The following is an 8317-nucleotide window of genomic DNA, read 5'->3' as shown; positions in this document are numbered from 1 at the left end:
GACGCTCTCTATCGTATAACACTTTTCCTTTATTGTTATTTCTTCTCCAATCAGTTTTTCCTTAGCTTCTACTGATGACAGTCCAATTTCTATTATATTGCCAGGTTGAAAGCACACCTGCTCTATTGCACCAGTGATTTTTAGCTTCAGACTAATTGCATGAACCAAGTCTTTCACTTCAATCTTCTCTTCCACTCTAATTCTAACTGACCTGATTTTCTTGTATTCTCCAAGTTTTTCTATCTCAGGTGAGTCTTCTACATTTTCTTCATCAAGACTGAGGCTAACTTCTTCCTCTTCCTCTTCTTCTCCCTCTGAATCATCGGCCGATAAAGAAAGGTCATCTTCCAGTTCCCGCGGTGTCTCTGTTTCAGCTCCTATCCCAGAGACTACTTCATGACTTGGTCCTGGTCGATCCATAGCTCTTTCTATTCAGCGAATTCTTGTAAATCTGACGTCGTTGATGCTGAACTCAGGTGAGATTCAACAATGTAGATGGCCTCTGCACAGCTACGAACAAAAAAGCACTTAGTCCCAGCCAAAAAGCCGCGACATAAAAGATAGTTTCCTCCACGGTAATCTTTAGTAAAAGGCGAAAGATTAGCACGTACGGAATGAAAGGAAGCCTGAGTTACGATTCTTCTATCTGGAACCGGAGGGTGTCCTTCGGACGGTTGCTTTCGTTTCTCTGGTTCGTTGTAGTTATGTTTCTCTCTTCGCAAACTTTTTAAAACAGTTTCGTAAATTGTAAAGTCATTCGAAATAATACGTCGAGTTATCGAATATTTCTTAATTAAAGATGTAAAACAATGAGTATTTTAACTACTATTTCTAAGCGTTAAGTAGAAATATTTTAGTAACTTCTCGACAAATGGCGCTAAGTCAACGTCGTTATTAGAATGGGTTGTCAAATTTTCTACTGGTTAGTTGTGCACGTGGCTCTGTATATTTCGAATCGTAAGTGTTCTTTAAAGTCGTTTATAAAGAAATCTAGAAGTTTTTGTACACATTTGACAACAGATAGGCATGAATTTGATATATTTTTATGTTTACTTTCATATTTAAACTTTAATATAAGGCGAAACGTGAAAAAATCGATAGTTAGCGTAGCTGTTTACATTTGATCCGATATCCGCTTAAGCGATGTTATTAAAACGAAAAAATATATATATCAACTGTTTGTATTGTACAAATATTAGTGTAGATAGCAAAATATAACCAAAATTTAATTATTGCTCCTTAGAAAATTGTCCATCCACGAAGAATATGTGTGTTTAAAGAACTTTTTGCGTTTAACTAAGCATAAATTGTTATATTTTGCATGTTTCTTTTGTTAAAATTACTTAAAAATTAGTGTTCCATCGAATAAAGCTTATCTGACTGGAGTACTGCAATAATTATGCTGTATTTATGTAGTTTTGTAGTTTTGTTCTAACATAATAAGTTATACCCGGTATAGATGAAAGAGAAATAGTTACAAACCTTAAACGTATAAAAAATATCGCTATAGAAAAGTATTATTTATAATAAAACTAAACATTTACATGTACTGTAGTACCTAAAAAATTAGTTTATTATCCTGCTCAAAACAAATTTAATCTATTACTAGTAAGACTTCTTTAATACATCCTGTACAATAACAATACAAAGGTACACTAGTACTTTAGACCTTAGTGAAAGGCAGCATTTGCAGCATTTATTTGTTAATATGTGATTATTTAAAATATCATTTGTAAAGCTAATACAATTTAGAAGGCATATAAAACTTCATTATACAAATGGTTCTTTTAGATACTAGTACTTTTGTATTGTTATTCTGCTGAATGCATTAAAGGTGTCTTAAAAGTCATTTTGAATACAGTTTTAGAAAATACCCTTTAATTTTATTATGCTGATATCACTGAAATAATGCCTGGATGTTCAGGTTTTGGTTGTTCTAATCCTTCTGTAAAAGAATATATGGTGAAATGTTTTCCGAGAGATCCTGTTCGGAGAAAAATTTTAACTAAAAAACTGCGCCGAGAAAATTGGAAACCTACAAATAATTCTTGTTTGTGTGAAGTTTATTTTGAACCACAAATGTGGGAAAAAGTGAGAGTTAACGGGAAGAAGAAATTAAAGCGTAATGCCATTCCAACTTCGTTTTCATTCGCAAAACAAATTATTCACAGAAAACACCAAAAGGAAGATCCTCGACTGTCATAAAACAAGTAAAAACTGCAAAAGTTACTTCTCCAGTACATACTACTGTTACACCATCAACAAATTTTGAAACATCTTCAACATTTAGAGAAGAAACCACATTAGCTGAAGACACTTCTGTAAATCATGATACATTATCTAAAGAACATACAAAAGATATATTTATATTACAACAGAATTTAAAAAAATATAAACAACTATATAGAAGATCGTGTGAAAAAATGTTAAACATGTAAAACATTGAAACATAGAATTGGAATTTTGGAAAAGGAAGTAGAAAAGGCTAAGGAACAGCTGCGTGACGTGACATTTGACGATAGGAAAGTTGTGTTTTTGTAACAAGCCGACTTTCAGGGGTAATCAATTAATTGCTTGTCTGTGATGGTGTAGGGTCCATTCCAGTGTTTTTCAACCTTTTTCATTGAGTGGCACCCCTGATTGAAAAAATAAAAAGTCGTGACACCCTTGACCAGCGGCGGATCCAGAATCTAAATAAGGGGAGGTTAATGGGCCAGATGAACCTTTTGCGAAAACGAATATTACCCGCAACGCTCGTGTGGGGTCTGGGGAGGGAACTCTCTCCCCGAGAAGAAAAATTTTTAAAATTGACAGTTTGAAGTAGCATTTTAGTGCAAAAAACGCGTTTCTACGTGTTAAAAATCAAAATTTAAGTCCATTGAATTTTGTCGCATTACCTACATGTAAAATAATAGTCTCGCTATTGTTTTTTAAATCTACTTTTATTATCGGCCCTAAACTTTGTGACACCTCACTTGTGGCGCCGTGGCACCCTGAAGTGCCGCGGTACCCCGGTTGAAAAACACTGGTCCATTCGTATGCGAGTGGTGGCGGAGGAGACAAAGATGACAAGTATCTAACAAAAACCGTTTACTTTAACATAAATAAACTTACGCTATAGAGAGGTTTCATGTCGACATCACGAGTGACGTCATGAGCATGCGCAATTGTCCAGCGCCATCTTTGTGACTCTTTGTGACTTGTTTACGTTTTGTGTGTGTTCACGTGCGCTTTAACTGGAGTTCTTGTGTTGTTTTTTTTCGTCGCGAATATCACTATGGTGATTTGTTGTGTAATTGGGTGTAATGCTAGTTCACTCAAGAACAAAGGAACATCATTTTTTAAAATTCCCGGCATTATTTGTCATCAAGGATCCCAAACTGAGGAGCTTTCACGACGAAGGCAAACTGCATGGCTCTCGAGAATTAACCGGAAAAATTTCGTTACGAATAAAGTGAATATCAATACAAGAGTTTGTCAGAAACATTTCATTTCAATATTTACGTTAATAAACACTAAGTTATATTTTAAAACCTAAAAGAGTTTACTGATTTGCTTATATTAATTTAGTTAGGTATAGTGCATTTATAAACGAATAACTAATGTAATTTCAGGCTTTAGCTAGTGCAAACTTATAAACATTACACGTTAAAACTAAAAGCAAGTAGGCTTATTATATGCTAGTTTCAACTAGAAAATAAAGGTACTGAACAATTTGAATTAAAAAATTTCCACAGCTGTTTTTAATCAGACTTTTACTTTCAGACAAAAATTCTTAGTTAAGAAATACGTAAAAACACGAGTTTAAACAAACAAAAGAAAACATATCTTTCCAAGCAATATTACTTCGCTGTTATTCATTACTTTTACTTTTATATCAGGAGAAACCCAGCCACTTGTTAAATAGTTATGGGCCTCTAAAGATTTATAAGCTTTCATTTGTGACAGGGTGTAGAAGTTTGTTGTCAAAACCAAATAGTTTATAATGTCACCAAATTCTACTTTCGGCCACAACTGTTGATCTATGACGAAGTCTGATAAACCGGCTTCGTATGGATCGCCTTGAAATAACGAAATTTTCTCTTCGTACAGAGCTGCATCTCGTCCTGTTAGACAGCTAGAATAGCCCACAAGAAAAGATACTTTTTTAACTTAATCCATAATAATAGAACTGCAGTATTTTTGTACGTTTAAACTAAAAAAATACGTCGAATAACAGACCACGTGCAAGCTAAGCGAGCGAAAACTACCACAAAAATGGCGAATGGGCGGAGCAAACGTGTGTTTTATCACGTGACATGCGACCTTGAAACCTCTCTATGTACAAAATAGTATGCTTTAGGACAATCAGCTGTTCGGATGTTCTGGGCATCGATGAGATTCTTTGATCGTCTATGGAAGGTGGCCCCGGGGCAGTGGCGTTGACAAGTCCGAAAGACAGATGGGGAGACTTAGACCGTGTCGCCGACGCCAACAGATGAAGTCCGAAGTGGCAGGGTTACAGGTTGGCACAATAGACGAGAAACTGCTTTTTGTTTGCTCGTTAATACACGGCGTTTTGATTATTTGGAACGTTAACCGAGTGCCAGGTGTCCTCTGTTGGGGATTATATCAATCTCTGTCCTTTCTTTCGTCCATTTTGATTGGTCGTTCTCCCTCAGTCACGCTTCCCGAGTGGTTGATCCCTGGTTATTAAACGTAACGAGACTCTTACCTGGAGCGCGAGAAAAGTCAAAATCGAAGACGAATTTGATCTTCCACCGAAGATAGGACGACTTCCTTCCGCGATTTACGGTTTCTGCTTGGCAGTTTGATAAACAATGGGTGTCCGACTACAAACGACTTTTACCTGCTTTTTTTAAACTAATAAATTTTTCTCTAAATTAACCGTTTTTTCGCGTCTTTCGTGATGGTCCGGACCTCACATTTCCATAAAAATTTTAAACAAATACTAGAAATGACAAAAATAAACAATTTATTTATTTTAATTCTAAAATACAAATAATACAAATTGACGTAATACAATTATAGAAAAACTTTTTTTTTAATTTTCTATAAATTAACTCTATTCGGCGATTTTTTCCTGCAAAGTCGTTAATTACTTTATTCATAAAAGTCACTGGTCGTTGATCCCATCAACGTATTTAAAAGTTTTTTTTATTAGACTATATATTTTTTGTCAAAGTGGACATTAATTAATAATAGGACAATTATACTGGTTTTAAGCTTTTATGCAAGAATTGAGGAAAAAAAGGTTCTTAAAGACTTGTTTTATTAAGCTACTTGTTTATTAATGTACCTGTTATTATTAATAAAGAAAGTCTGGTTTCTTTAAGAACCTTTTTTCCCTCAATTCTTGCATAAAAGCTTAAAACCAGTATAATTGTCCTATTGTTAATTAATGTCCACGTTGACAAAAGATATATATAAAGGAAATAAAGGACAGTAAGGCAATAATAAGTATTTAAAAGTTCTTTTTCTATCGAAAGCAATGCTAGCGATGACAATCGTGCCCCCGACTGAGTGTTCCTTGTGAATGTATGAATTTGCTACATTGTTGAAAAACTGCGCTCAACAGAGACACTCGTAGATGGTATCGTAAAAATTAATGATATTAAACCATATAATTCTATTAGTACATCATTGTTTAGGTCATCATTAATTATAATATTTTTTGTATGTAAAGCTTGGACTCCACATTACCGGAATCTGCGACATAATCGTAAAACTGAAAGCCAAACTGACGAAACTTTCAATTTTGGAACGTTCAGTTGTCAGAAACAACACTGAAAGCAGAATTTAAAATTTAATTATTACACCCTTTGTGTCCTTTTTTTAAATCTAAATTTAAATTTAATTTGTATACTAGTACTTTTTATATATTAACAGGACTTAGTTATACTGGAAAATATGGATGCAGATATTTAGTCTTACAGATCAAACATAATGTTTTTTATAGTGAACTAAATAAAAAACATTATTTTTGATTTGTAAGACTAAATATCTGCATCCATATTTCCCAGTATAACTAAGTCCTGTTAATATATAAAAAGTACTAGTATACAAATTAAATTTAAATTTACAGAATTTAAAATTATTTAACTTTTCCGTTTTCGTTCCGCGCTTCTGTCGTACTGCAACCAATAAAAACACAAGGATTTGTGACGCGTAGTCACGTGTAATTTGATTGTCGTAATGGCAGAAAGTGTAGCGGAAAGGATGAGGAAACGAATAGATTTGGAATTATTCATTGAAGAAGTTAGAAAATACGACAAAAAATGTAAATAACTGAAAGATTATTCATTGTTAATAAATGCAGAGAAAGCAAGGCAAAATCCGTAGCGTCATCCATGTTTGACTCTACGACAATTACAAAAGTGATCAACAGAGGACGCACTTCCACGTAACGTGCTAGTGGAGTCAAGTTAAAACGAAAACAACTGAAACGAAAATTCTGTATGTTTCAATTTTTTAAGCCTGGACTCCACATTACCCGAAAACAGAAACTCAGAAACAGAACTGAAACACAGCGTTTTCATTTCAGTTCTGTTTTCGTTTTATCTTGACGCTACTAGCATCGAAATGAACGTTACATGGAAATGCGCCATCTGTTGGTCTGTTCTGTAATTGTCGTAGAGTCAAACATGGACGACGCTACGGATTTTGCCATGCTTTCTCTGCATTTATTAACAATTTCATTGTTAATAATCTTTGAATTATTTACATTTTTTGTCGTACAGACACCTGTATATTCTAACTTCTTCGATGAATAATTTCAAATCTATTTGTTTCTTCGTCCTATTCGCTATACTTTCCGCCATTACGACAATCAAACTATACGTGACTATGCGTCACAAATCCTTGAGTTTTTATTGGTTGCAGCACGATAGAAGCGCGGAACGAAAACGGAAAAGTTAAATAATTTTTAACTCTGCTTTCAGTCTTGTTTCTGTCCAACAGAACCTTCCAAAACTGAAAGTTTCGTCAGTTTGGCTTTCCGTTTTACGATTACGTTGCAAATTCTAGTAACGTGGAGTCCAGGCTTAACAGTTAATTTTTTAACATTATACAAGAATTGTACACGATTTCTCTGCATTCCCTTATAGATGAGAGATACTAAATCGTAATATCACTGGTTTAACACTAAAGTCCATAAATAATATAAGATGGGAGAGCAGAATAAATATATAAAATATTTTAATGGATTTTTTAAACTCCTGTCAACTATACAACACTATCATAAAAAACATAAACTCCTATCGGTTGGGTTAAGTTCACTGGGTTGGGTTAAGTTCACTGGCGTGCCGTCCTTGGAAGCGGTGGAAGTGCCGCTTCCCTTGTATTTTCTAAAATATAACTTTTCGTATTTTAACGTAGTTTGAATTAATTAAAATTAATATTTTATTATAATTGCATTATGTATCTTATTACAAATTTCTATACTACATGTGAAATAAATGATAATAAGATTGCTATTGTATATTCGAATATCAGTGGCGGAATGGAAGCGCTGCATTGTCGAAATCGGGTCAGTTTCCAAGCAGCCAGATTATAGGCATTGGCTCATGCGCTTTACAGAGCACCAACCTAACGGTTTAGCTGATCGAAGCTACACACGTATAACGCTTCCAATGTTTCTATCCAGGACTGGTTCTGGGCTGTTAGCCGCCTGCCTGCTAGATATTCGGCCGCCCTCACCCGATTACGTGAATCACGAGTAACTAGATTTATAACTTAACCAGTGGTGTGCCATGACATTTGATGACAGGGATGCTGTGTTTCTGTAAGAAGCCGACTTTCAGAGGCAATCAGTTAATTGTGCATCAGTGGTGGTCTAGGGCAGGGATGGGCAACCTGTGGCCCGCCTTCATATATTTTGCGGCCCGAGATGCATAAAATGTGAATAAATATATCAATTTCCCAGCTTAAGGAAGTATGCAGCAAAAATTCAAACGTTATTTTTAAAACTTATGTAAGTGAATAGTTTTTCCCCGCAATGAATTTAGTAAAAATTAAAACAAGAAACTGGCTAACAGACACATCAAAACTAATTTAAAACTAGCAGTGACGAATATTTAACCAAATATTTCCAATATATTACGTTTACATCAGTTCCAGAAGCTAAATTAAGTATATCTATACTAATTTATAATTATATATGAATAAATAATTCTGATTTACCAAAATTTTGTTTTCTTTCTCTTGTATGCGGCCCGCATCAATTCAAAAGTCTTAAAATGCGGCCTTACATAGAAAAAGGTTGCCCATCCCTGGTCTAGGGTCAATTCGTATTCATTTGTTCGATAAGCCAGTAAAA

At 34.5% G+C, this 8317-nt stretch overlaps 1 non-coding gene across 1 annotated transcript; it reads right to left on the bottom strand.

Annotated features, from left to right (window-relative positions):
- Window positions 1-513: 513 nt before the first annotated feature.
- LOC136977408 (U5 spliceosomal RNA) lies at window positions 514-633 on the bottom strand. The gene has a single exon (XR_010881082.1). It is a non-coding gene; the product is annotated as a U5 spliceosomal RNA (small nuclear RNA).
- Window positions 634-8317: the final 7684 nt, after the last annotated feature.

The sequence above is a fragment of the Centruroides vittatus genome, unplaced genomic scaffold (genome assembly GCF_030686945.1).
Source record: "Centruroides vittatus isolate TY-2023 unplaced genomic scaffold, ASM3068694v2 contig_458, whole genome shotgun sequence".
NCBI classification, from domain to species: Eukaryota; Metazoa; Arthropoda; class Arachnida; order Scorpiones; family Buthidae; genus Centruroides; species Centruroides vittatus.
The sequence above is the reverse complement of the archived record's forward strand: the minus strand, read 5'-3'. Positions and strand labels throughout refer to the sequence as shown.